At 35.5% G+C, this 27,102-nt stretch overlaps 1 protein-coding gene across 2 annotated transcripts in view; it reads left to right on the top strand.

Moving 5' to 3' along the window:
* Nucleotides 1-27,102, top strand: part of cdi (serine/threonine kinase) — a 113,581-nt gene that overhangs the window by 32,716 nt on the left and 53,763 nt on the right. The window lies entirely within an intron of this gene.

Here is a 27,102-nt window from a genome sequence, read left to right as displayed (position 1 = left end):
GATCTGAGTGAATTCTTCGACTTGCAAATAGTGAATTGGCGATGTTCTCACCCCCGTTGCTCGAAGGACCAATGTTATTTTGTTTTCTTCGGAGGCTGGTTCAATTAAAATGCACTTTTGCAAACGAAAAAACTGATTTATTGCAAATCACGAAATTAAAACTAAGGAGCGCGGTCACAGCTACGCAAACGGCTTGGAAGCCGGTGAGAGAGAGAGAGAGATATACAAATTACAGTTTCCGTCTCATTCGGAACACATCCTGTTCTTAAATAAAGCACAGTAAGCTAAAATACATTAAAATAATGTTACATTACATACATTACAAAGTAATGTAACATTATTTTATGAAACATAGGCAAAACTACCTGTGCAAATTTGTTCCTGGGGGTAAACTAAAATACAAATTTCAACAAAACCTTGCTTTCCACACTGACATTCCTGTCTCCGAGGTAAGTATAGTAGGGTTCTATTTCATAGAAAAGGTAAAAGGCATGCGAGATATTAATGCTTGCGGAAATTAGGTAGTTACCCAGACCTATTGTTGTCTAAGCAGACTTTATTTCGTATTTATGGTAGCATGTTTAGGAAAATAGGCACATAAATACTTACGGGCGGAAATAGTTTGGAAGGTCGAACGCATATTAATAAATTTGTTGACTGATGATAGGTCAGCTATTCTCACCCTATGTGAGTTCTATGCTTAGCAAAAATACTGATCAACATTAACATCAAACCTCTGATACTGGATAATGCATATGACAATAGACTGGACTTTAATTTACTACTTGAGTTTTAACAATATCAACGCAAAATATTGATGTGATGCGATATTTAAAAATTCTTTAGTACCTATCTTAAGAACTCTCAGTTTACTTTATGCCGTGATGGGCATAATTACGAATATTATTATACTTAGGTAGGTTTAGGTATAATATTCCATTTAAATTACTTCCCTTATAGCTAGAAAAACATCTGTCATAACTGCAAAATAAGGTCGCTAAGTAACCTCGTCATTTCATGCTTATTCAAAAACTATTATATATGATTGCAAGATTTTGTGTAATAGCTACCAAGTTGTCAAATTTACAAATTAAGGACTTGTATTACCAAACTGTAAAGTTTCTGTTAACGTGTGATGCCGTCTCTGTTTAATCGAACAAAATAAATAAAGACAGCATCATAAATTATAGGTATGTCACATGAGAACAGGACCCTATCAAAAAGTGCTGGAAAAGACGTACTACGAAGTCGAATCCACGTTAAAGATTTGAAAAATCTTTCATGCTAAAACTGGTAACTTTAAACTTTTTTGTGCAGGTTCCATATTCATACATTCATACATATGACATGATGGTGAAAAATGATCAAAATCTTTTTTTATGAAAACAAAAATCTTTACAATTGTAAAGAAACCTGAAGGTAGGTATTTCATAACGCGAGAGAATCCGACGTACTTTGAACGATGTTTTATTTATTGCTATTATTGACATTTGTGTGTATCACAAAAAGGTTTTTATTTTGACGATAAGAAAGTACTTTGTTTGCCAAGATTTTATTTTCAGTGCAAGCCAAGAGAACAGTGGTTTTCCTGCGGCGGGTTGAAGAGCCTGAATATTCTAGTACTACCTAAAGGTTAATAAGTACAAAAATTATTATTATCATTGCCACGGTCCATTTCTCAGTAAAACTAATAATGAACACAACCACTTTGGTATACAAGTTAGTGAGAAGACGACGTAGACTAAACACTTGAATTAATTGAAGCCAAGGCTACAGTCTACAAACTTGGATTATGCTTATTAAATGTTAGTAAACTGAAACCACTAACTTTCCAGACTGTTTTGAAATTTGATTAATTTCCCCCATGTTTTAAATATCCAGCCTTGCCGCAGGGGCAGTGAAAATTAACTTCTGAACGCGTTACCTTATTTCATTATTTCCCTGAAGGCTTTTTACACAAAGGTGTTATTAGAATAGAAGGTTACTTAGGTAATGTTGAAAATGTACTCTACATATCTACTGAAAAATCTATTTCCATCGTATTTTGTCAGATAAGTTTGTATTTATCTTGTTTTCTTAATTAGCTGCAGTAAACTTCAGTAGCTAAGCTTGTTGAGAAAGTAAAATTAATACGAACTTTTCCGACAAAATACGATGGCAAAAAATTATTCACTACATCTGTACTTAAAACCTTAATCAGAAAATAGATATAATATTATTTGCTACCTTTTTGGTTTGTACCGAAATTGTGCCAACAAAACTTTATTACTCTGGTGTCTATTCATCCGTATTTCCTTCGACAACTTCGATCTTTTTCATCTTTTAGAACATAATAGGTCTAAGTCTGACCCCTAAAGCAATAGATAATAAAAATAAACTGGGCCCGCGTGGGAACTCTACGGCCCAAGCTCTCTCATTCTGAGAAGAGGCCTGTGTGCAGCCTGTGGGACGTATAGGCCGAGATAATAATGACAATGATGACTAAAAATAAAACTTTGTTGAACATCAAAGGGGGTCTCCCTCCATATAATTATAATATAAATTGTTAACAAGACAAGTAGTAATTAATGACAAGGTCCTAAAATAACAGTTTGAGAAAAATATCCAGAAAGAAAAATACGTGACAGCCTTCTGCGTCAGGGAAATGTGTAAGAATTCACTTCCCTCACCTTAGGAAGTGAATCGTATAGGCAGGACATAACCTTGCGAGCGAAGGTTCGCGACTATGTGAGCGGCTTATAAATCTCATTATTAAACTAACCTTAGTGTGCTTGGTGATGTGATGTGGAGCGTAAATGTCTGATGAACGGGAGTTAGGAGGGGTAAACCAAAACTGGAAGGATTATCTGATTTATTACTCATTTTAGGTCCGGTTTTGTTCCGGTCCGTTACGTCTATCACAAGGCTGCATGTTTTGGACCTTAAAAGCTAGAAACTTGAAATAATGTAAAGGTCCCTTATTAATAAAACCGTTTTTACTCGATCTTCTTAATTAATATAGTGGTGAAGAAGCAACCCATGGTGTACGACGTTTATATAGAGGTAATAAAGTTAATACCTCCTCGAAAACAAACCAAAGCCGAGCTTTCTTGTCGCCCTCAGTCGCGTCGCGGACATCACCCACGGCAAACAGGTCAAATAAACCATGAGCAATTATAATCCCAGCGTAGACTTAATTAATCGCACTGACATTTCGCGACACACGTGAACTCCCTCTTAAATAAGGTTTTTGGGTTAATGTTACCTGATATTGAACGACCTTGAAACGAAGGCTCGCATTGCACCTTATCGTTCGTAGTTTAATGCATACATTTGGTAGTTAAATTAACCGAGACACCTCACGTATAAGGATTTTAGTTGTTGTCAACTATAACTCTCAGCTTTTGTTTTTACAACGAGATAACAGGTGAACGCTTTTGGGTATTATGATTTGACGTACGCGATAATATTACTTGATTTACATTTCTGGCCCTGTTCCACTTGGCTTACGTAGATGTTTTTACGCTTCATAAAATATCGCATACCGCTCATTACGTCTAGATGAACGCATAACGATGCATTAGCATTACTTTGAAAAGAGACTTAGGTACCTGCATGCCTTTACCAGTGCCAAGTTTGGGTCTCTAAATTAAGATAGGAAGCTTAGTAGATAGATATTTTGATTCATTACTACCTACTTCGTTTAGAAGTCTTAGATAAAGTTAGATGTTTGCTCAAAACTACAAGCTTCTTGGGGCTTTTGGAACTTCTTAAGTCTTCCTTAAGTTAAATGAGACTTAGTCAACTGAGATAATTTGACCCTAGAAGAGATTAAAACTGACCTATAAGCAAGTGGGTACATTGAAGGTTTTTAGGTTTTATAGCATGTGGCTCTTTATAGAACTCAAAATTCATCATTTCATTGAACATCATGAATGCTTAGCTCGCATAACATGCGCAGAATTTAACTGTCTTCCATTTGCACGTATTACGTAATCATTAGTATTTTAGTGATATGCTTACTTATGCTACTTGTCAACATTCTTCAATTTAATTACTCTTCCGAATGTTACTCGAGCCTCGTCATTCCTTAGAATACGAATTGACAACAGGAAGAACGGTCTGAAGATTACCATCTCTTCGTAATGGAAATTCTGTGTTTGAATATCTAATTGATACTTTGTCACAACAATGTCTCACGAAATCATCGTCACTTGCGAGAATAAGAAAAATTCCAGTACATTTGCATGTAAATAAGTTTCTGTTATGTACATCACGTACGTTAATGCCCTTATTAACATCAGAATGTGTATTGCTCTGACTGAGAATTACTTGTTTTGTAAGCTACTATCAATCATTGTAATTTAGCAGCTGTTACTGTTACTAGTAATTTTCTTAATAGACTTAACTACACCTAGTTTACACATTTTTGAATTGTGATCAAAAATGATTCCTCCAACTTTTACTAAAGCTTGCGATCACATCATGTAAATAAAGCAAATTAAATTAAAGTATTATTAACAAATAGGAGAACGTACATTCTCCATTTATGTTGTTATCATCTCAGTAACAAGACTAAGTTGCGCCGTTTAAAATTCTTCTAATAACATTATATTGAAAACAGCATTCTCATGATATTGAATGAACTAAGTGACTGGAGAGAAATGTACCGTATTAGCCTAATGTAAATACACGGCTAGTTTCTCGCGACAGGAATGTTCACTGCAATTTTCTCGCACGTCAAATAAATTACTTCTATGGCAGTAAAATAATACAACTTTACTGAATGTGAATAGCTTGACAGATCCAAAAGAATAGCGCCGAGTGAATGAGTGTATAAATAAACCTATTGGAAAGCAGTATCAATGATGGAAATCTTGAATCTGGTGAAAGTACGCTATGTTTTTCACGAACCATTCACAGTCTGTACTAGTTACTACAATTTTCCCCATTTCTCCAGCGCGTTCAAAACGCGGAAACTATTACGGCAATCGTTTATATATGTAGATGATTTCTTATCTCCATTAGATTTGTATTCAGGTAGTGCAATGTAGTTATTTAACTGTACTTACGCAGTTGTTACTTGTTATGTTTAATACTGCTTTAGTTACATTTTATGTTTTGTTTCGTGATGAGTTTGACCCCAAAATCTAGCGAAATGTTGAGCTAAAGTTTCGTCGTCAAATCAACTTTCCGAGACAAGGGTAGAACCCTTTAAATCCTTCCCCATTTTCCTTGTTTTTCGCTCCATTGAAGAATCAGGATACATCCAATAGAATTTTATTTGTGCCAATTTGTTTATCAAAATGTTTTTCTATAGTCACCTCCTTAATGCGGTCGCACTGGTGGTACTTTCAATTACTTAAATTGATGTGTGCACAGCACTTGGATGCCGTGAAACGACGGAGGGGCCCTTTGGAGCTTTAATTCAATCAACTGATGTGCATGTGCATGCTTCCATACTAACGGTTTCTACAACAACGAGCAAGGTTACTACGAAGTAAACCTTTGACACGGTCTTAAGTTTAAAATTGCGATACGCAAATGTTTTCTGTAAAGAACTCGAATTACAGTCATAGCATAGCCTTGGTATGCAAAATTTATGTAGCGTTGTAAAGCTATGGTCTAAAAAAGGATAATAACTTCTTTGAATTCAGTCCAGACATTGTTAATACTTTGTTGCACAGAAACCTTTTTACTGGCTTCTCGTTTATATTCTTTATGGCGAAGTTTATTTCACTTTCAAAGTTTTTCATAGCTTCTTTGTAAAATCTTCCTTCTCGGTAACTTCGTGGGAAGTTGGAACAATAGATCGTCATTAGCGCCATTAATTACCAATTGCAGCGAGCCATTTTGAAGCGAAATGACATCTAAATTAACTGTTTTTGATCCCATTGTGTCACATGTGTTTCAGTCCTGGTTTGCTCAAAGTAGGTAGGCGGAAAAACATGATACAAGTATATAGTTATATGTACATTTATTTACGTGTATGTATTGCCTTGTACTTTTTGCTTCAACTTTAACTTTAGTAATTGGGAGTTCAAAAAGTTTCCTTGGCAGGTAGCTAAAAATAATATATATTTATATATATATATATATTTTCTTGTCACATTGGAACTTTTTCGTTTTGTATTGTTAACTATGATTTAATATGGTCTAACTATTTGGACTCTTCCCAACTACATTGACCTATTTAATTACAAATACACAAATTGTTATAAATTAATTAAAGGAATTTGATACCTATTGCTATTCGGGTAAAGTAATGAGACCGTTAAAAGATCGGTAATCTTACGAATTACATAATTTATGGAACAAAAGCAATTCAATTACGACAAGTTAGCAATGTTTCTAGCATTGCGCTCTGCGTGTTATTTTGTATCTGAAACAAACATTGTAAGTATTATATAAGATGTAATAAAGTTATTCAATACTTACATCACTGTAATGTTTACCAATAAGAAGATTACAAGATTATCGTTGAACAAATAATAGTTTTTAATCATGATTATCTTGAAGCCGCAGACCCGACCGCATACAAAAACTTTGTTTAACATCCCTTCAATTTGTTGCCTCGGTATAAACCACAATTCAAACTTTCTTGCAACTCTGTCCAATTACTTTCCGACCGAAATGGATCGATTGTGACGTGTAACCGAAATTTACATTGCAAACTGAATTGTGGCTAATTTGATAATGTTTATCAGACGCGTCTATCGCTCGGTATGTTGATAATTAATTGGAATGCAAATTTTCTGTGTATGTTTTTGATTTTAAAAGTGCTATTAGAAACCGAAAATAATAATTTTTTTTTTTGGTTTTATTTATATAACGAATCCACAATCACGGATTTATCCAATTAAGGTACTTACCTACTAGGAACTAAATCTAATTATTTTTACTAAAACTATATATGTTTCAGCCTCTGTGATTTGTAGCAACTCAAATGAAGTCATCAGTGAACAAGTCTTTTATTGAAGCTGAAATGCGCTTCGTTAAAAGGAAATTCGGAGCAGCGGTGTCGTATCCATAAACATGGCAACCCAATTAAGTCTTCTAATTCTAACCCTTACTACATGATTAACTAGGCTGTAAGTATTCTGATGAACATTAAATAGATACGAACTCCCTTGTGACTAGTATTCTTCTTTTCCAAAATTAAAGTAATGTTATGTTAGGTTCTTTATTTGTTTACCCACACTACGTTTTGTACATGTTTATTATAATAGTAGATAATTCGTTCTATGTTGGCTAATAAACATTCAAATAGATCCTAAACAAAGGCTTAGGTTCCAAATCCAAAGATTATCAACTTTGTTACTAAACGAACTAAAGAATCCGCTGTCCGTCCAACCGTTAGGTTGGTCACAGAATTGTATCTGAACCCTTCGTGTGCCAGTCCAAGCACTTTTTTACATTCTTCGATGGAAAATTTACTAATGTATCTCTTGAGCGAGACAGTTCAGCTGACACTTCACTTCATCTTCAATCTAACACTCGTGTTACTTAAATACGCATATTAAATTACCATGACATGGTCGTGAAGTTGACCACCAAATTTTTTTTGCCCGTTACTGCCCCACCTAATTGTCGTTTGTTCATCCTTAGTTCAACAAGGTAGCCAGGCCAGTCCATTTTGGAAAAAAAAAATCGTTTAAAAAAATCCAGAAAAGGGTCCTAATGATATTTGTTAGTCAACAGAACTAATGTAAATTAAATAACCCAGGCCATTTACATTTTAAAAAAAATGAGAAAAAATTAGTTTGGGGTGGTTAGCGTGGAGATAGCCTCCCCGATTTAAAATAAAAAATTAAAAAGTTGTTTCCTCCGCATCGGATCCTGACGATTTAATTTACAGAACAAACGTGAACTAACTATAAACAAACTATTTTTATAGGGCAGTAGTGGAATAATTAATCCCGAATATGAACACGAAACAAGCGTGAACAGAATCTGGTATAGGTATTGGCAAGATTAGTCATGTCATGATTATCATCAAACGATTAAATGCCACTTCTGCAACGTCCTTGTCACCTGTTAAAAACCTTCACAATGCACCTGGGACGTTCACGTACGTACTTTCACGCGGCACTCATTACACTTTCGCCTCTAATTAAAGCTGCCGATGGAACAATAGCAAGAAGCAAGAACATCTCGAACGTATGCCATTAATTGCCGATCGGATCGTACACGCTTTCTATGACGCTGACGCAGTACTATCTTAACTCGTTCTGTTGTCGTTTTAAGTGACATCTTGTTTTGACTTTTAGTGAGATTTGAAACGCACGACAGAAGCCTTTTACAGTTTTAAATGTCTTTGTCATTATCCTAGCAAAATATTGGCACGAGGAATGCTATTTATTTCTTACGTAAATTGACGTTCAGTACATAACAAAAACTGTTTTGTTTGAGTAAAAAGGAACAAATATCAAGCGACACAATCTTACCTTAAGTTTTAATATAGAAAGTGATTTGGTAAAAAACTCCAATTGGGAACCTGAATAACATGATAAAATCCAATGTCACGTTAAAAAAACGCAGTGTGATTACTGCAATGCGCTCTACCGTTCTCAGATTTATCTGATAATGAAAATTGTTTGGTTTGAAAATCCTCACACTATTAGTCACATGATAATATTTTGTGTAAAACAGAACACCGACCACTGCTTTGCTCTTTTCATTGAAGTTTTTAATTCTAAAGAAAGTCATTCTAAATATCCAATGCTAATTGCGAATGTTATTTTCTAATTAAGTATCAAATTCGTTTCTTTTCCCACAATTAGAATTTAAACAAAGTCATTTGTAAATCTTCTATAAGTGGAAACTTTTATCTTATTTGATCTAGAATAATTAAAGCTTACTTGCTCTGAAAGATAAAACATAAGCAGCATATTGTGATTTTTCCACCTTCAGGTTTTGGGATACATACTTTTAAATCATCTAGTTGTTAGAAGGCCCTTATCACCATTCTTTAATTTTTTGTATTACACTTTCGTCACAGTTTTGAAGTCGATTGAATGTTTTAAATGTTTTTTTATTCAATTTAAATTAATTTTCTTGCATGGGTTCTTAATTAAAACGTTATTCATTATGTGCGGGCAGACGGCGCTTGGCTCCTAATAATAATCGTAAACGAGCCCATTAATCAGTCCGATCCGCAAATCACGACATCACCAAACTTTCTCACACCCAAAGCAAACGATTTCTTTATTTCTCGTTACCGATATTTTCTAATTTCACCCGGTTGTATAACTTCTGCTGCGAATATTCTCCAGTCATTGTGAGCCAGAGGATGTCACGTCCCATAATAATTATCAACAATTTGGTTTGGTTTGGATGAGCTCTATCTAGGTATTTGCTGTTCAGTAGCACGCCGCCTGTTTCGTCGTTATAATTATCGTGAAGTCTGTCGTTGGATATAGTTTAAGAATGTTCGAATAGACCTTACAGTTGTGTCTCTGAATGACTTGCTGTGTTGCACATTGTCGATGTTTGTGCAAGACCGAGCGAAATATGTAATTACTTATAAGTTATATTTTTTTTTAAAATGATATCATTTGGTAAATCGCTATTCATTCAGGGAAAGCTTTGTAAAGACTTACTTAAGTCCTCGTACGCAATGAATATTATGGCCTTTATTATTTTGTACTTCAAGTATAAAAGTGGGGGGTAAAATTGTTTTTGTCAGCAGAACATTTGCTCAACGTAATTAAACATTTTGTTAAAACAAAAAAGTTTTCGGATGCGCCGGGCGGCATTCGAACCCGCTTGTTGGTTATACGCGCCGATTATACTACCAACTACACCTGGTCGGTGGTCGCGTCCCCAACCAACCCAGACAAAAACATCAATAGCATGCATACTTAAACCAATAGGGGCATATGGTGTCATCTATCGCAACAACTATCATAAGTCACGACTCCTACGATCCAGATTGTATTGAAAATTGGAAATTCGTAAGAAATATTGTATGTACCTAATCTACCATTCCTATTAGTTTTTTTTTTAAACTTACGGGCGCGCTGGACGGCGGAAGCCTTGTTAGTTTTTAAAATATCTTACTTGTTCAGCAGTTCCAAAGATCACCCCCTACATACAAAACACACAAACAAAGTTTATTTATTATATTTGCGTAATTAATAGAGGTATTAATTGACTGACTGATCCATCTCCAGTTCAAACTCTTGGACCAAGCGAGCTGAAAATATTAACTGAGTTTATTTTATTGAAATTGACTTTCCTTTATTATTATTACGAGATGATACGTTCTGTAAATAGAGAAGCCGCGGGCACAAGCTAGTATGTAGGTAGATGTGTAGGTACAACCAAGTAGTAGGTATTTATACATTGGCAATACAGTAATGATTCATAGTCGTCCTACAGAGATTACGATTATAAAAGAAGCATTGCCAGTGTATACGTGACCGCATTTATGCACATGACACTGCCAATGGCTTATCGGAAATCACGATTATTATTTCTAAATATAGATGCTAGTATTAATAGCTCGTTCGGAGTTATCAATGTCATACATGAATAATAGTTATTATAACGCAAAAGACAAAGTGTAGATGTCAAAGAGTTGTACTTATACATTAAATAGATATATGAAAAGTGACCCTGTTGCCTTTACAAACACTTTAACACTAATTTTTTTTTTTACTGTTTCTGGTTATAGTATACCTACCAAGTGTAGGTACTCGCGTTATATAGAGGCACGACTGAAACTATACCATAGACAACAATAAAGCCTGCGCCGGCGCTTAGCCGCCAGAGGACATTGACCGCCGGGTTAAGGCACGGATTTCTTAAAGCAATCCGCTTATTAGGTATTCTATATCGTGTGCGCCGTGCACATGGACCGTAGGCGTGTTTTGTAAGACTCTATAAAAGGAATATGAACATTTACTTTTATACCTCGAGTAGCTCGGTTAGTCACGGGCATTTTGATTTTTTTTCTTGAGATTTTAGACATGCTTGGTTAATGGATTCGTCGCATCTATCAGATAATAGTTTTTTCATCTCCATAGATAAAAATATCAAATTGCAAACTCTTCTCTTTCAGTTTTGTTACTAAATTTATTTTATTAAAAAATACAGTAGATGAGAGGAAATTTTATTGAGAATACGCCTTCATCTACCTTCCTCGACACAATTGTCATACTCATACTATAACATTATTATTAAGCTCTGACTGTGTTTAAATTGCAAAATCGATTGAATCTGGTTCACAAAGAATCAGCAAAACAGCTTATTTGAATTACAATTTGCAAACAATTTACTTTTGAAAAGATTTCTGAGGTAATTAGGTACATTTGATTAAATGAACCGGCATTCTATCAAGAGAATAGCAATGGCGGAGAAACAAAAGTGTAACAGAGCTCGAAATCAATGCTACGCTCTTTTTCAACGCCTCTTAACAACGAATTCGAGATTCCCCTCGACGTTTGTCCCTCAAAGTGCGGTCAGTGAACTTGGCTTGTAGTGACTGGGCTGGGAGGGCCGAAGATTCCTAACACCTCGTTGTGATAATTTATTGCTTGCTTGTAAAGCATAGTTAGCACTAAAGCATTACGGAAAGCATCGGATCGGCGCGGCATAATATGTACGCCTGAATATCTAAGTTACAATGGACATATCCAAATTACATTGGAAATAAGAAACATATACCTATGAAGTTTGACTCTATCAATACCCAATTTTAACTTATTTTCACATTTCATCAAAATGTGACCACTTTCTGTTCAATAAATATAATTTGGGGTAATAAACTCTTTTTTCGACAGTGTCTGAGTAAATTAGACCAAGATAAAAAGGTCCCTCGGGTAATTATGTAATGTAATCCACTTATTGTGTAGCCAATTCTGTTTAGGGTTTAGATATTTCAATATCGATTAAAGAGAGAAAGTCCTACAAATGTAATATTGACTTGAAAAATAAGTCTTGAGGACTGGAAGGCTGAAATTTTGCAATTTTGTTTATGATGTAGACAAGGTGTAAAGACGAATTTTTTGATATGACTATGGTACGAGTACCTACTACTAAAGTTAATTTCAGTTCCAGTCTTTAGAGAACAAAACGTCACATAACGATTATAAGTTAATATTATAATATTAAGTATGTTCAGATTACAAGCAATCTAGTTTTGAGAGATAAATGAATCTTAAAGGTCAATCACATTTAAATGAAGAGACGAACAAATGTCACAAAGTATCGATTTTGTACGTATTTATAAATTGAGACGCGTTGGATTAAGCAAAGTTCAAGAACATCTTGGTCTAGACGCAATAAACGTTTTCGCTGCGAATATTTAAGTTTTTCTTTGTAAAAATAACCGCTAGACTGAAAGATGAGATTTTTATTAATAACACCATTTTGATGGAACTAATCAAAACCTGTTAAGTAGAATCGATCTATGTAATATATATATATAAGCAGATATTATTCTTCCAAACATACTCAGTTACTAGAGAATCTAAATATAGAAAGCATAGTTCCAGGTATTTAGACCAGAATTTCATGTTACAAACTAGTTGTTACTGCTTGCGTCTATTTTGCGGCGTGGCGATGTATTTTTAGCCCAGGTTACTAGGCAATCTAGCCTTTAAGTAAGACAAGGAATTTTTAAATCGTTCCTATCTGAAATTATCTACGAAGTAAATCTAGTTTAAGTGGCAACTTGTTTCTTATTACCTTAATATAATCGACGAGCATTTACTTTGTGGTAAATTGGAAATTAACAGAAACTTGGTTAAACGTAGGTACTTGTCTGCTTTTTAACCCCCGACGCAAAAAGAGGGGTGTTATAAGTTTTACCGCTATGTATGTCTGTCTGTCTGTGTGTGTGTGTGTGTGTGTGTGTGTGTGTGTGTGTGTGTGTGTGCGTGCGCGTGCGTGCGTGCGTGCGTGCGTGCGTGCGTGCGTGCGTGCGTGCGTGCGTGTGTTTTGCGTGTGTGGGGGCGCGTGTGTGTGTGTGTGTGTGTGTGTGCGTGTGTGGGTGAGTGTGTGTGTGTGTGTCTGTCTGTGGCACCGTAGCTCATAAACGAGTGGACCGATTTGATTATAGGTTATGTTATTGAATTTGTTAAACATACCTATCTTAAACCGTAGTTTGGAAAATAATTTATAAAACCTATAAAAGGTCATCGGATCCACCAAAGATGTAGTTATGCATGTTATTTTACTCGGAAGCTAAAGTTCTATCTGTCTTGAATATCTTTTTTTTTCTAACCGTTCAATTTACCGTTCTCAAATTTCAAACAGAATATCGTATCGAACAAAAAAGGACCACGTTGAAATCGATTCTTGGATCGATAAATAAAAAAGTCTAACTGAGAACCTTAATTTTTGGAGTCGATTATAAAGTTCCATAACCTTTGTCTTGTCCATACTCATCATGAGACCTGTTCGTATAGTTACTCTAGAATTACTTAATTGTATCTATATATTCGACACAATTAGCAATTACAACTATGAAAAGTTTAAACCAAAACTACAACAATAATGCCATTCTATCCTGTCGTGATCGCAACGCCAGCGCAGGATCCATGTAAAAACAAAACAAAACCTCCCTGCATATTGTTAACCATGCATTAACCTCCTTAGCACGGCGACCTCTTACTTGCGACACGTAACACACGTAACCAGCGCAGGCGCAGGTCGGCCGGCGACATTCCGACAGCGAAAAGCGAGAGTATCCAGGCATAGTCAAGGTCTGGATGATAACCAAGTTATAAATGACGACATTCTTGATTAGTCTTAAAATAGAAATGTGTCGTGTCGTGACGTGTCGTGATATGCCAATATTAACTGCAGTGCAAAATGTTACAATATTTATAGTGAGCCTGCATATTATTAATTAAAGGTTGTTATTTGATTGAGAAAGCTGTTAAAGGCGTTAAAGTTAAACAGCGTTTAGGAACACAATTATTTGAAATAATTTTTGACTTGGTCATTAAAGAATACAATACAACACTTTATTATTATTTTTTTCTTTTTATTTAATCAATATCAGATAATTATTTTATTAGAACTGTCATAAAAGTTTCTGATGTCAAGTTAAATATGGGCAGTACTAAGAGAATGTACGATGTTTATGACAAATGGATTGAAAATACAGTTTTCAACACCTTGGGATTCGGCTTCGCTTAATTGTGATGATAGCTGTATCAAATTGTTTAGCCTCATTTCTTAGCGATGCTATCGTTTCATAGCCTTTCGTGCCTGTATTTTTCAATACCTAAAACATACCGTTTTAGTTTTAACATATTAAAATTGCAATAAACTTTGTTATTGCAACATTTCAGTTTAAAATGTCTATCCCGATAATAAAGATATAATATACATACTTTTATCGCATATATTCGTCATTTTCTACGTCACTATCTGTTAGATTTTCCTGCATGGCGACGGTTCTCTTTATTCAAATTTCGCCACTCATGACCTCCTTGCTTATATAATATGACCGCATGCGCGATGCGTTAATGTGCCATGTTTAATTACCCGATCTCATTTACAGTGTAATGTTATCAAAAATCTCAGAACTATAATGACGCATTCAATTAACCAACGTTCGTAATTTGAATGTGGCTTACGTAAAAGTTCACAACAGGCAGTGGCGGTCTCTGAATGAACTGTTTAACGAAACACATAACACAAGAATTGAGTCAACTCAAATTTATTTCACACGTGGCCCCTTCCGTATGAATTAAGTGATGGACGAGTGTTCTCGCGGCCTCGGAGTATCATGTAACACGGGTAATGAACGGAGGTTCAAAATCTTTAGAATATCTGTGTTGAAACAGTGTTAGTTTGGTAATGGGGACTCACAATCGGTCGGCTTTCGTCGTTTGGTTGCACCAGGCGCATCTGTTCCATTACAGATGATCGCACTTGCCAACAATTAAATTAAAATAAAATAAAGAGACACGTAACGTAAATATCGTATCGTAACGATCAGAATTTTTGTATAAAGTAAAGTTGTAAAATATTAATTTTATTAAGGACTGAAAATTACCATCTGCCAAATTTCTTGGGGTGCAAGATAAACTCGTACCCTGACAAGCGTATCAGAATCGCCTTGAAGGTACAAATAGTGATTTGAAACTAGCGAGCTTAACTAACCATTTACTACCAGTTAAAACTAATGTTAAGATCTGCATTACAAACTTGGTGCAGTACGAATTTGCGAAGAGTTTAAAAAGTAGAATTGGCCTGACACACTGCAGTGTGTCTTGAAAATAGAACCTAGAGCAGCTGTTGTAAAATCTATTTGGTAACTTTTTTTGTATGTATTTGAATCGACGTACATCCATCCACAGTCGATTGAACGAAGAGTCAAATGTACCGCCCAAGCTACACATATGCAACCAACCAAAGTATGTAAATTATTTTCGATTTCCAACACCCTATTTCTGACGTAACTGGCGCTTAACACACTACGAAGATTATTCCATGATAACAATCTTAAAACGAAATGGGTTACATACAATTACTTAAGTCGTGCTCTAACGTTTATTTATGACAAAACCTACGTGGGAATTAAGAATTATTAGAAACTTGCCTAGGATCTGTTAATATTTTAACTAGTTTTTCCTCAAGGGCTATAATTATAAAAGATTTAAAACAGTCAATTAAATTATGTAACAAAACCATTCATGAATCTGACAATAATAATTATGATTTACCATAACAAAACCGTTTATTTATTGAGAGAGAAATTTATGTACTTACCTGTTTTATAACTTAATTTGAAATATGTAAGTATGGCTTTTTGAAGCACATGCGAAGTGATTTCTGAAGTACGATGTTTCAAGTAATTATGTTGAAAGTCGAAGCATAATCTTATTTGGCGGTGTCATGGTATCGACATCGTAGTGACTTGGTATTCTACAAGTGAACCGAAATATTATTGAATACCTACTTTTGTCATTTCAAAATTTCATTTTAAGTTATCACGTGGAATTTAATTTGTTATACGCTTCCATTTAACTCTTAATGATCGTAAGTATATATAATTTCACCCACTTCGAATGATGGCATTGACTTGAAGCTCGTTACGGATATGTAGATAGAATGACAACGCAATATAACAAAAAGTTAAGTCTGCAAAAAAGCTTGTACTTGTTTTTTTTACACTCATTATTTTTTTAGAAGAAAAACCTCTGATTAATTATTGTTTTGTAATTACATTATTAGTTGTTTTGCATATTTCCACTACATTAGTCCTGTTTCCTGTAATAGAGATGAACTATAGTCACAATGAGTCACGCGGTCTATCTTTATTCAAACAACGTGTCAAATTCTATGAATCAGACTATTACGACGCGAGCCATGCGAAAAGGACCACCAGAAGTATTACAACATCTGCAGCTCGCAACAAGGTCGTTCAAAAACTCATTGGAATTGTAAATCCACGAAAGCGACTCGGAAGTAGCGTGCCCGAAACATGTAGAAAGTGTAAGTTGCCATAAAATTAACAGCCCGTTGCTCTACCATAACAGAAAATGCTAATTGAAATCACCAATTACTTGGTGAATGACTTTCTACAATTGAAGAAACCCCATATGTTATTGTTAACAACCGAGGCGCACGCTATATGGACGAGATTATTCGATTTGTGTGACAAATGAACGGGTGGTGGAAAATAGAGCTATTACACCAAAAAGCATGCGATTGTATCGTTAATACATTTCAAAAAGGATTCTAAACTTGATTGACAATTCTAATTCGCTTCCGCTTTTACTTCTTACACTTATGTTTATATTATACATACATACGCATCTATTATGTTATTTATATGCGCTGTGTAACTAAACGAGACACCATCGCCAAGTGCACAATACAATTTACGATGTAATTAAAACGGATTGTTTAATTTTCTAACGATTCCACAAATGGGCAGCGCTACCAAATTTTATTGTTTCGTTAATGAAACGTTGTGCCTTCTTAACCATACCACGCTCTGCGGTAGTCGTATAGTGTAAGTAAATTAATGTAGTAAACTTTCTTTCCGCGACGAGTTAATCACACAGCAGCACAGCAATATGCGATGCTTCGCTGATTTGACTGGTACTTACGTCAAAATTGTATGATGTATCGATATCGATAAATATCTATTCCTCTTAAACATAACAAAACCTTTCGATTTAAAAAAAATGTAGTACGTATCTTTCTATAAAAATATGACTTCTTTTTTTGGCGGTTTAGATTGTAACGTTCACTTGATTGATTTGTAAATTGCATGGGCATTCAATAATATCACTGTCGCAAGCTAAAAATATAGGTATACACGTTAACTGGGGTACAAGTGTAAAAAACGTAACGCGTTCGAGTTGGCTGCCCGCGACGCCCCACTTGTGTAAGTGAGGAACTACTAAGGACTAGCTAAGAGCAGGAATGTAGTTTTAGGAACGACACAAAATTCAAAAGATCTATCTAATTTAATTTCAAACTTGCTTCTATTGTCAGTAAAACTCAAAATACAATTAGCCGTCGAAAATTTTTTTGCAAAAACTTGAGAATTTCTGTAAAATACATAACCATAAAGACGTTCTTGACAAAAATGATTACGACGACATATTCTCACACAAATTATTGCTTTTGATCTGCGGTTGTCAAGTTGGCGCATTAAACGATCCACATTTCTGCTGACAAAACCCGACTGGCTCAGCCGAAAACGAAATAAAAACACGATTGCATACTCGCTTCGTGACATCTTCAAATTTAACGGCAACACCGGTTCAAAAAAACTCGTCGTTTCCGGTGCGTCGCGTGCGCATCGTATAGGTGGGACGCGCTTGCGCAACAGCTCGGAAATGCGCCGCAAGACGGGAACTTGCCATGCAATGCTTTTAAAACGTTTTCGTCAATACGGCATGTCATAGTTAAACATGCAAACTATGAAACAACGGTTATTAGTTATTACCGTTTTATGCTACAAACATCAATTAGTATTTTACCGATCACTTATCATAAATTATAGTCCGGTTTTAAACATTTCATTTACTTATTCTACCTATATAAGGCTTAATATGATTGCTCCGATCATTGATCGCGTTTACTGCAAAAAATGTCTACAGTTTCATAAGCTGATCGTGAAAGATACCTTCTTTTGTAAGATGTTATGCAATTACGTATGTTGTAAATGATCCGGTTGGGATAAAGCATTTAACATGTAATGTTATCTTTTGTTCGATTTTTACTAGTATAGGAGAGCTCGTAGGAGTAGGAGGCTACTTCGCAGTGACTTTGATTCATTCTTATGAATTTGTTTCAACGCGGAAATGTTTGAAATAAAATTTCCGATCAGAATTTGAAATGTAAATGAGATTGATGCAATTATACAGACATTGTAAAATCTCGATATTCTTGACATATAATAAAGTTTTTTTTACTTGTACCATCAATTTTGGCATAGCGCCTAACTAAAGCAACGACTAATCAACGGCTGGTGGGGTAAAGTAAGCTAATTTGTAGCATTGGAAGTGTGAATGTGGGTTAACATCGGTCTAAAATAGATCGTCGCCGGTCGTCCAGACTACGACTATGAAGTTAGTCGATCCGTGATTGTGGTGTGATCTATTCGGGGTACCTAATCGTCCTGCAAACATAGATCAGTAGTACTGATTTCAAGTTCTAGTAAATTTGTCGTCATGATGATAGTTTTGGACTTTTCTACTAAACTGAATTTACCTTATGCATGATAACCGGGGTAACTCAATGCTTTAGCTCACCATAATTTCTTGTCCTTAGAAAAGCGGCGCACTCAATTCGATTTGATGTTCCTCTTTAAAATAATTCATAGTTATGTGGACTCCCCCTCACTGCTTGGTAATATTTCATTCAAAGTTCCTCGATGCAATACCCCTGGTGTTGCAGATGTTTATGGGCGGTGGTGAACTCTTACCATCAGGAGACACACTTGCTCGTTTGCCATCCAGTCGAATAAAAATAAAATAAAAAAACGACATGAAAAATTGTTCTCAATTCCGTTCTCCCGCACTAAATATTGTACTTACTCTTACTTCAACCGTTGTCTCAGTTATTATAGCAAAGATTTGTCTCACATTGATATTCTTGCCCAAAGAAACTGTATTAATTTCAAGAACCGTGTTATTTGTCATCTAAATGCTAAGTGATCGCACGCAGTTCTATACAATTTTCCAATTTTCTTGTTTAACTCCATAAGAATGGTAAACTGTTATTTCAGCGTATAAGGATTATTATTGTACCTGTTTTTACTTCAATTGCAATTGCCATTTTATCGCATCTACCATTCCTGTTCACCGATGTATGCTTTATTACTGTTATGGCACTCCACCACCTTATCATGTCTTAAATGTAATGTTTAACTTTGTGACTGTTGCCTTAATAAATTTAAAAAAAACAAACAATTTTGGTAGTCAATTTTGACAAGTTATTTTAAGCTATCATTAGTTGTGATTTTCATATCGTCAACGACGAAATTAAAAAAAATTGCTGTAACTAGAATCATGACATGATATTTTATGATCTTAAATTTCTCATAATATGTAAATTAACTTTATTGACATGGGTCGACCTTTCATAGTTTCGTGTCGAAACGTCCGTAGTGTGATGAACTTGCTTCCGTTGACACATATAACATGTACACTCGTACTGCAGCATTGCACTCAACGGCGTCTAAATGAGGAAATTGCTTTGATAACTTCGATATAACGCATTTAAGAGTCACAGTAACTTCCTGTTTCCTCCGTGTGATTGAGGATGAAGGCATAGATGAAGGTGTGGAATTAAGTTAAAGAATACTGGTCATAGTGGAACAATATTTCGACTATCTGAAAATATTACTCATAATATTGCGTTTTCGATTGACAGCTCGAGGCATCCATGATGCGGATTTAAGTACCCCCGATATTACTAGGTATAGATCGCATGTGGCCATGCATATACATATACAAGTATTACGTAATCTGATATAGTTCGTGGTGGTAATATAATGCGTTCTACTCCCCTACATCGGTAGTTATGAAATGGTTTAATAATGTTCATTTCCTAAAATTTCATATGTGTGTCGTATCAATTTGTAGCATCAAATGGTCTCTAAATTAAGCGTATCGTTTACCGGCTGCGAAAAAATGATTGTTTACGAAAATAAAATTCCAATTAGAGATCACGAATCAAATAACTTGCTAAACGGTTGAACTTTTTGTGTCGTATTCGTTGATAAATTTAGTAACATTAAATTATATTAGCTCTTGTATCGGAAATAGGACACCTGATTAATGTAAAACATTTTCATTTGTCAAAGACATGTTTATCTAGTTCACTTCAAGGTCATTTATCATTTAAGGCTGCAGTTTTTTTCTGCTTTAATATTTCAGCCACCCCTTAATTTTTGTTAGAGCAGGTGGGTCCGCTGAGGGAAATAAAAGGGAGGTAGCAAAAATAAAAGGGGGATGATTCTAGTCTACTAGTATTAATATCGAAGTTCCTGAAGAAGATAATTGATTGACAAAATAATACACACAACAAACTTAATCATAAAACGAATTTACCTTGTAAAAAATTATGAAGCCTAGTCGTAAGCCAATTACAAAAATGAGGCACATACTATATAAAATTTTATTAAATTAATAATTAATATTTTTATTATTTATTCAATCATATTATTTATTTATAATACACCTAATTACTCAAAAATTTTAATCAATCGGGCCTAAGTGGGTAAAAATCGAGTTGCGAGATCTATTTACATTATTACTTAGTTAAATACACGTACTGCTAATGCATATATGTAATTTGATATTGTTGTTCAGAACTACGCATTCGAATTCACCCTATTTGCGTGGCAACGGATCATAAGTTATAACGCAAAACTAGTTAGGAAGCCTTCTAAAATGCCCGCTTAATTGGATATGTCATGATCTCTTAATGATAAAGCGAGTTAACTTAACAAGGATCATTTACAGCGGAGGGTGTGGTGGTTAAAAAACTTATAACAGCTGTAGCAATTTCTGTAATTACTCTAATGAGCCGTTTACTTCGGCGTCCACAGTGGTAAGGCTGCGCTTATAACCACATTTTTCTTAATGTCACCGCTAACACCGCTTACGGATCTGATTAGAGTTCCCAAGTTTGTAGAGAGTGTTTAGTGAGTATGTAGTAAGTACCTTAGTGCCACAGTCGGTACAGTACAACAGGTACTGCAAAAATTTAAGAAGTAAGTCGAGCTAATATTATGTGTCATATTGATCCCTTTTTGAAGCTACAAAATTTAACAGCAGGTGCTGTAAGGAACTAGGGACTAATAGGCAGATACCACAAACTATATCTTGATAACCTATGTAACGCGAAACAGTGCAAGCAAACCTAAGCAATCTTGAACTTTCGTGACTCTATTGATTTTTTTTCATCCCCTAACTGTTGTTTCATACATAAACCTGAACCGGCGAGGGACAGACAGCACTCTGTCACCGATAATTAAACATTGATGTTGTCGGCTTTGCTTTGTTGACAAAAAATCTGAAAGTGACATAAAGGGCCCTGCGAGAGGGGAACTTAATGTGAACACTCCGGGTGCCGTCTGTCATTGACGTGATTAGAAAAAACTTAGGTTTTCGAACAGATTGCTAATGTAGTGCGTGGCTTTATAAAATTTCCAAGCTGTAGCTGTAACATAAATCCTAATCAAATAATACTAAATCCCGTTGCGGTTAGGTTCTAGCGGTATAATTAATTGGCTATCAGTAATTTGATGATATTTGTCGTTCCCATGAGTATTAGGCTGGAACCATCAACAGGTAAGCCGAAGTTTCTCAACTGTGTCGCGACAGATGGCATAGTCGCCCACACGGCGCCAGACGATGCGAGTATGCGAGTGCGTGGTTTCAGTTCAAGCGAGTCGATAGCTTTATTGGGATTATCTACATTTTAATTATGGTGCGCGCATGCTGGAAATCTTCAGTTGCAATGTTGGATCTGATGGCAATTTTCCAGTTTGCTGTTTCAGTTTCATGCAGTATTCACTATGAAACATAATTAAGATAATTCGATTGATTAATCCATCTAAAATAAATTAATATAAAATATAACAGTCATCGGCTGGGCCTCAAAATGAACAGGGAGAAGACAAAGATCATGTCGAATGCCTATGTGGTGCCTACCCCTATTTGGTTGAGAATTCGGTTCTTGAAGTTGTTGACGCGTATATATACCTAGGACAAACCGTCCAATTAGGTAAGTCCAACTTTGAGAAGGTCAATCGTCGAAACCAACTCGGGTGGGCAGCGTTTGGGAAACACCGCAATGTCTTCTCGTCCAAAATCCATCAGTGCCTTAAGACGAAAGTCTTTAACCAATGTTTGTTCCCAGTGATGACATATGGATCCGAGACGTGGTGCTTCACTATAGGCTTTATAAATAATAGGCTCAGAGTTGCTCATCGAGCTATGGGTTTCTCTACGGGATCGAATCAGAAATGAGGAGATACGTAGAAGGGTCACCGACATAGCCAAGCGAATTAGCTCGTTGAAGTGGCAATGGGCGGGCCATATAGCACGGAGAACAGATGGCCGTTGGGGCCGAAAAGTTCTCGAGTGGAGACCGCGGATTGGTAAGCGCAGCGTAGGATGTCCACCAACGAGATGGACGGATGACCTGGTTAAAGCCGCGGGTTCACTCACGGTGGATGCAGGCCGCTGCCAACCGAAGCGACTGGAGGTCTACGGGGGAGGCCTATGTCCAACAGTGGACGTCCTACAGCTGAGATGATGATGATAACAGTCATACTATAATTCTTTGATCTTGGACTTGGTTCTTGTACCAAACTTCGCTTTTTATCCCTGATTTTTTTTCACCGTTCTTTAATTAAAATAAATCATTGGATTTATGATGATTTCCGTCGCTAACAGTCGGCTCAACTCGTGAATAGTAGGTACTATCGAGGTCGGCTTTTTACAACGGTGTCGATTTAACTCGCGTAGGTCGTTCTACGTGCATTCTTATATGACACTTATTAGAAGAAAAGTTTTGTTCCGAACCGCTAATTATTGATGTTAAAAAATACTTCATCTGCAGTTTTTTTTCGGCTATTTGATACGTTGTTTCATTATACAGGGCGTCCCACGGCTATGCCACATGGACGGAAAGTAGGTACCTTAAATATTGTACATGGAACGTTTTACTGAAAGAAGACATTATTTTAATTTAAAAAACAATTTAAACTGCATTCATAGATTTTTAAATAATTACATGGTTGAACCGGGAATTGAACCCGCTACACGAGAAAAAAAATACCCTGTAGCTTTATCATACTGATCGAAAGGCTTCATGATAAGGATTATTTTTTGCTAAATAACATAGTGTCAGAAATAAAAGGAAGACTATGAATTTTAACATTTTTAATACAAAATTAATCAATTTAAGAAATGCTCAAGATGAGTCCCATGCTGTTGAATACAAAGTCGCACTTGATTATTTCACTCCCTGTCGATTTTTTGATCTTGTTGTGGTGGATATTTAGAATAATTCGTCTAAGTTCTGTTTGTAGCTCGTGGACACTTTCATACTGGTTCTTGTAAACTAAATTTTTTACATAACCCCATAAAAAAAATTAACGGGGTTAGATCTGGGGATCTCGGCGGCCATCTTATTTGTCCCGAATTCATGGTTTTCCTTTTATTTCTGACACTATGTATTTAGCAAAAAATAATCTTTATGATCAAGCCTTTCGATCGGTATGATAAAGCTACAGGGTAATTTTTTTTCTTGTGTAGCGGGTTCGATTCCCGGTTCAACCATGTAATTATTTAAAAATCTATGAATGCAGTTTAAATTGTTTTTTAAATTAAAATAATGTCTTCTTTCAGTAAAACGTTCCATGTACAATATTTAAGGTACTTTCCCTCCATGTGGCATAGCCGTGGGACGCCCTGTATATTTGCTTTGGTTCGTCGTCCCGCTTTAACCTTTGTAATTGTGTTGACAGCTTGTCACCAATCATAGTTCTGATTACCGCTGGCCTAGCGAAAATATTTTTTTATAATTTGCTGATTAAGGATTTAGCAAGTTTTTACGCATCTAGTGTTTTAAGACTAATATACCTAGAGTCAATTCAAAGCCTTAAGGATTAGCCGCGTTCTGAATGAAGAACCTTTATCAATGTCAGATAATCACGAAAGTACTCATCACACCACACACAACATGCTTTATTTATGGTTTTTCCCGCACTTTATTATCTAGCGCAATGTACGAAAATGATTAATACGACTTAATAAATCTGTTTTACCAGTTTACGTGTAGACTCGTATGTACATTTCTTTATAAGTTCTACGATCTTTTCACAGTTAATAATTAGATTAGCTCGAAATTGTACAGTTCTAAAGATAGCAGGAATTATTAAGGCGTAAAGCCTTTGAGATAGCGATAAGTAAGCTCATGCTGTGAAGTCTTTTCGTAACATCCGTCCTGGCTTGAAACAAAAGCTATCTGATGCCAGCGTACCGTAATCTGCCAACGTCTGGCATACACCATTATACACAGAATGTTGCGCCCCGCTGACTTTATGACTGAAATCATAAGATCATTTAAAACGCCATGAGATCATTTTTCAAGGAAATCGGAAGTCTAACGACAATCGACCTCTTAATATAATAACATCAGCCTTATCCTTGTTTACATTAAAATTATGTGCACAGATAGGAGTTAACACTGCATTTTTTTTATTTAGTACGTTTATGACACCACGTCATGTAAATCTATGAAAATAAATCGCCACAATATGTTTCCTAGCATGATTTCCGGACAGTATATTTGCTATGTGTGTTGTATGTGATGGATGGATTGCGTGAGTTAAAAAAGCCCTTCCCTTCACACCGTTATAGCAAAAGGCGTGGTGCCATCTTTTTTACCTGGATTATCATATATGATATATATATATATATATATATATATATATATAACTGCACAAGTCATTATTCAGTATTTCCTTGACTAAACTAAAAAGTTAATGATAATTCCCTTTTATGTGTTCCGGCAACATGTCAGATCTTCGGAGAAACCTTTTCATCATTAATATCGTTACAACAGAAACTAAACACAAGGAACAGAGACATGCAAAGTATTTACGACTGACATGGACGACAAATTAATCATGGGAATCAATGCGGCGTGCAAAACAATGGGTTTCAATGCTGCTCCGATGACCTTAGCAACGCATGAATGAAACTCATGGTTTGTCATCTACCGCACGTAGATACCGGCTAGGTACTTGCGGTGAGGACGCATCTGCAATACCCAAGGTTGGTTATAAGTGTATTTATTTTAGTTCCAAGTTGAGACAGTTTTCTTATCTTGTTTTTTGCTCAGAGCGGATACTTAATAACGCGAGTTATCAAGTTTGCAATCGCGCTCTTGTATTTCTATTTTCATCATACAATCTCGCTCAGAGAGAATCTCAACTTATGACTAATGCCAAAAGTAACTACATAACAATTTTCATAAATAGGTTTTATTATATTCCGCATATTGTACAAAAAAAACCAATGGCTTTGACCCAGTCATGCGAGCGTGTAAGGCTTCATATAGAGCTACTTGTAATCCGATTGGAAGAGATTTAGCTATATCGTTTTCATAGGGCCCTTGGCTTAGAGTTTACTCAATACAAACGTGTATTGAGGATGAAATGTTCCGGTCACGTTTTCGGCGTCCTCACCTTGTTCTTAGATTATGTTTGAAGACTGTTTTGGTGCAATAAGGATTCTTCCTCTTGGTTGATTGCGGACATCGTCTTTGTATTCAACTTAGTTCCATAAAGGAAGTCGAACATTAAAAGTGATCTATGATATTGTCAAATTAAGTTTGGAACACAATCAAATCGTACGTTGTTTATGCAAGACCCTCTTATATTATTTATTTGTCATAGATTGTTTAAAAATAATAGAAAACATGACCGCAAAATGAGTTAGTATCTTTATACAGTACGCTGTACAAGTTTTCATTAATCGCCTTCTTTTTTAAAGTTCTAAAGACCATCAAAACAGGCTCTTACGTTGAAGATGCACTTATCTCACCTTTCTTCAAAAGATTGGAGATAAAAGCGATACTTTCTTTGTTTATATCAAGATAACAAGCCAGCGGCATGACGGATGAGCGGCCCAGAGGCGCGTGATTACATAAACCGTGAAAGTATTATGTCGAGCAATTGAAAAGATCAACTCTTAAATACGTTTCTCATGGATTCACTGTTGGCTTTAATCTAACAGAATGTTACGGAGTTATAACACGACAAAGAAAATGTATTGTGTACGTGCATGATGGTGCAGAAATAAGCGGTGAATTGCAATTTACTTGTGACTAGCGAAATACTCCGGTTTCGCTCTTTAAATTACAACTCGTTTATGCGACTGGACTGGACTCTTAGCTAACCTCTTATGTACGGTCTTCAACCTTTGACATAAGTTGCCAGACAGAGAAACTGCGGTGGTTTAATTTAGTTTATAAGTTTCGAAACTAGAATTATCCAGACATCAATTTAAAGTAATATTTAGAAGAAAAGTACGATTTTAGTAAGAGATAGGAACTCAAGATGAGCACACTTTCTTTGATTAGACACAGACATACATAGTCCTTTCCTAGCGACCAATATTTAAACCATTTAAAACAACGCAATAGTGGGTATTTTTGGAAAAGTAATATTCGTGTGTAAGTAATAGTCGTGTATATATATATATATTTGTGAAGTTAAAAATTATAATAGTTATTTGAGCAAATTTTTTACCTGACTGCCCAAAGGAGGGTTAGGTTTTTAACATGGCTATATTAGCCAATTCCTATACATGATGTAATGATGATGAACAACAAGTTGCAAATCCTCTGTGTGTAAAAGTGATGAAATGCAAAGACAATAAAATACTTACTTAATAGTCGGGTGATCTTTTGAGCGTTTTATTCGAGCACATTTTTATAATTATCACTGGTTATTTTACAAGACCTTCACATTGTCTAGAATCTAGACGTATGGAAAATTAGACACATTTATGTTTTTTTTTTCAAATAGAAAAAAGAAGTAGAATAAAACAAGCATATAGGTACGTACCTATTTTTTTCCTGTAAGGTACAGGTACCATCAGCCAAATATGTGGT

The sequence above is a fragment of the Choristoneura fumiferana genome, chromosome 12, assembly GCF_025370935.1.
Source record: "Choristoneura fumiferana chromosome 12, NRCan_CFum_1, whole genome shotgun sequence".
Classification (NCBI taxonomy): Eukaryota; Metazoa; Arthropoda; class Insecta; order Lepidoptera; family Tortricidae; genus Choristoneura; species Choristoneura fumiferana.
This window is presented reverse-complemented; position numbering and strand designations above follow the sequence as displayed.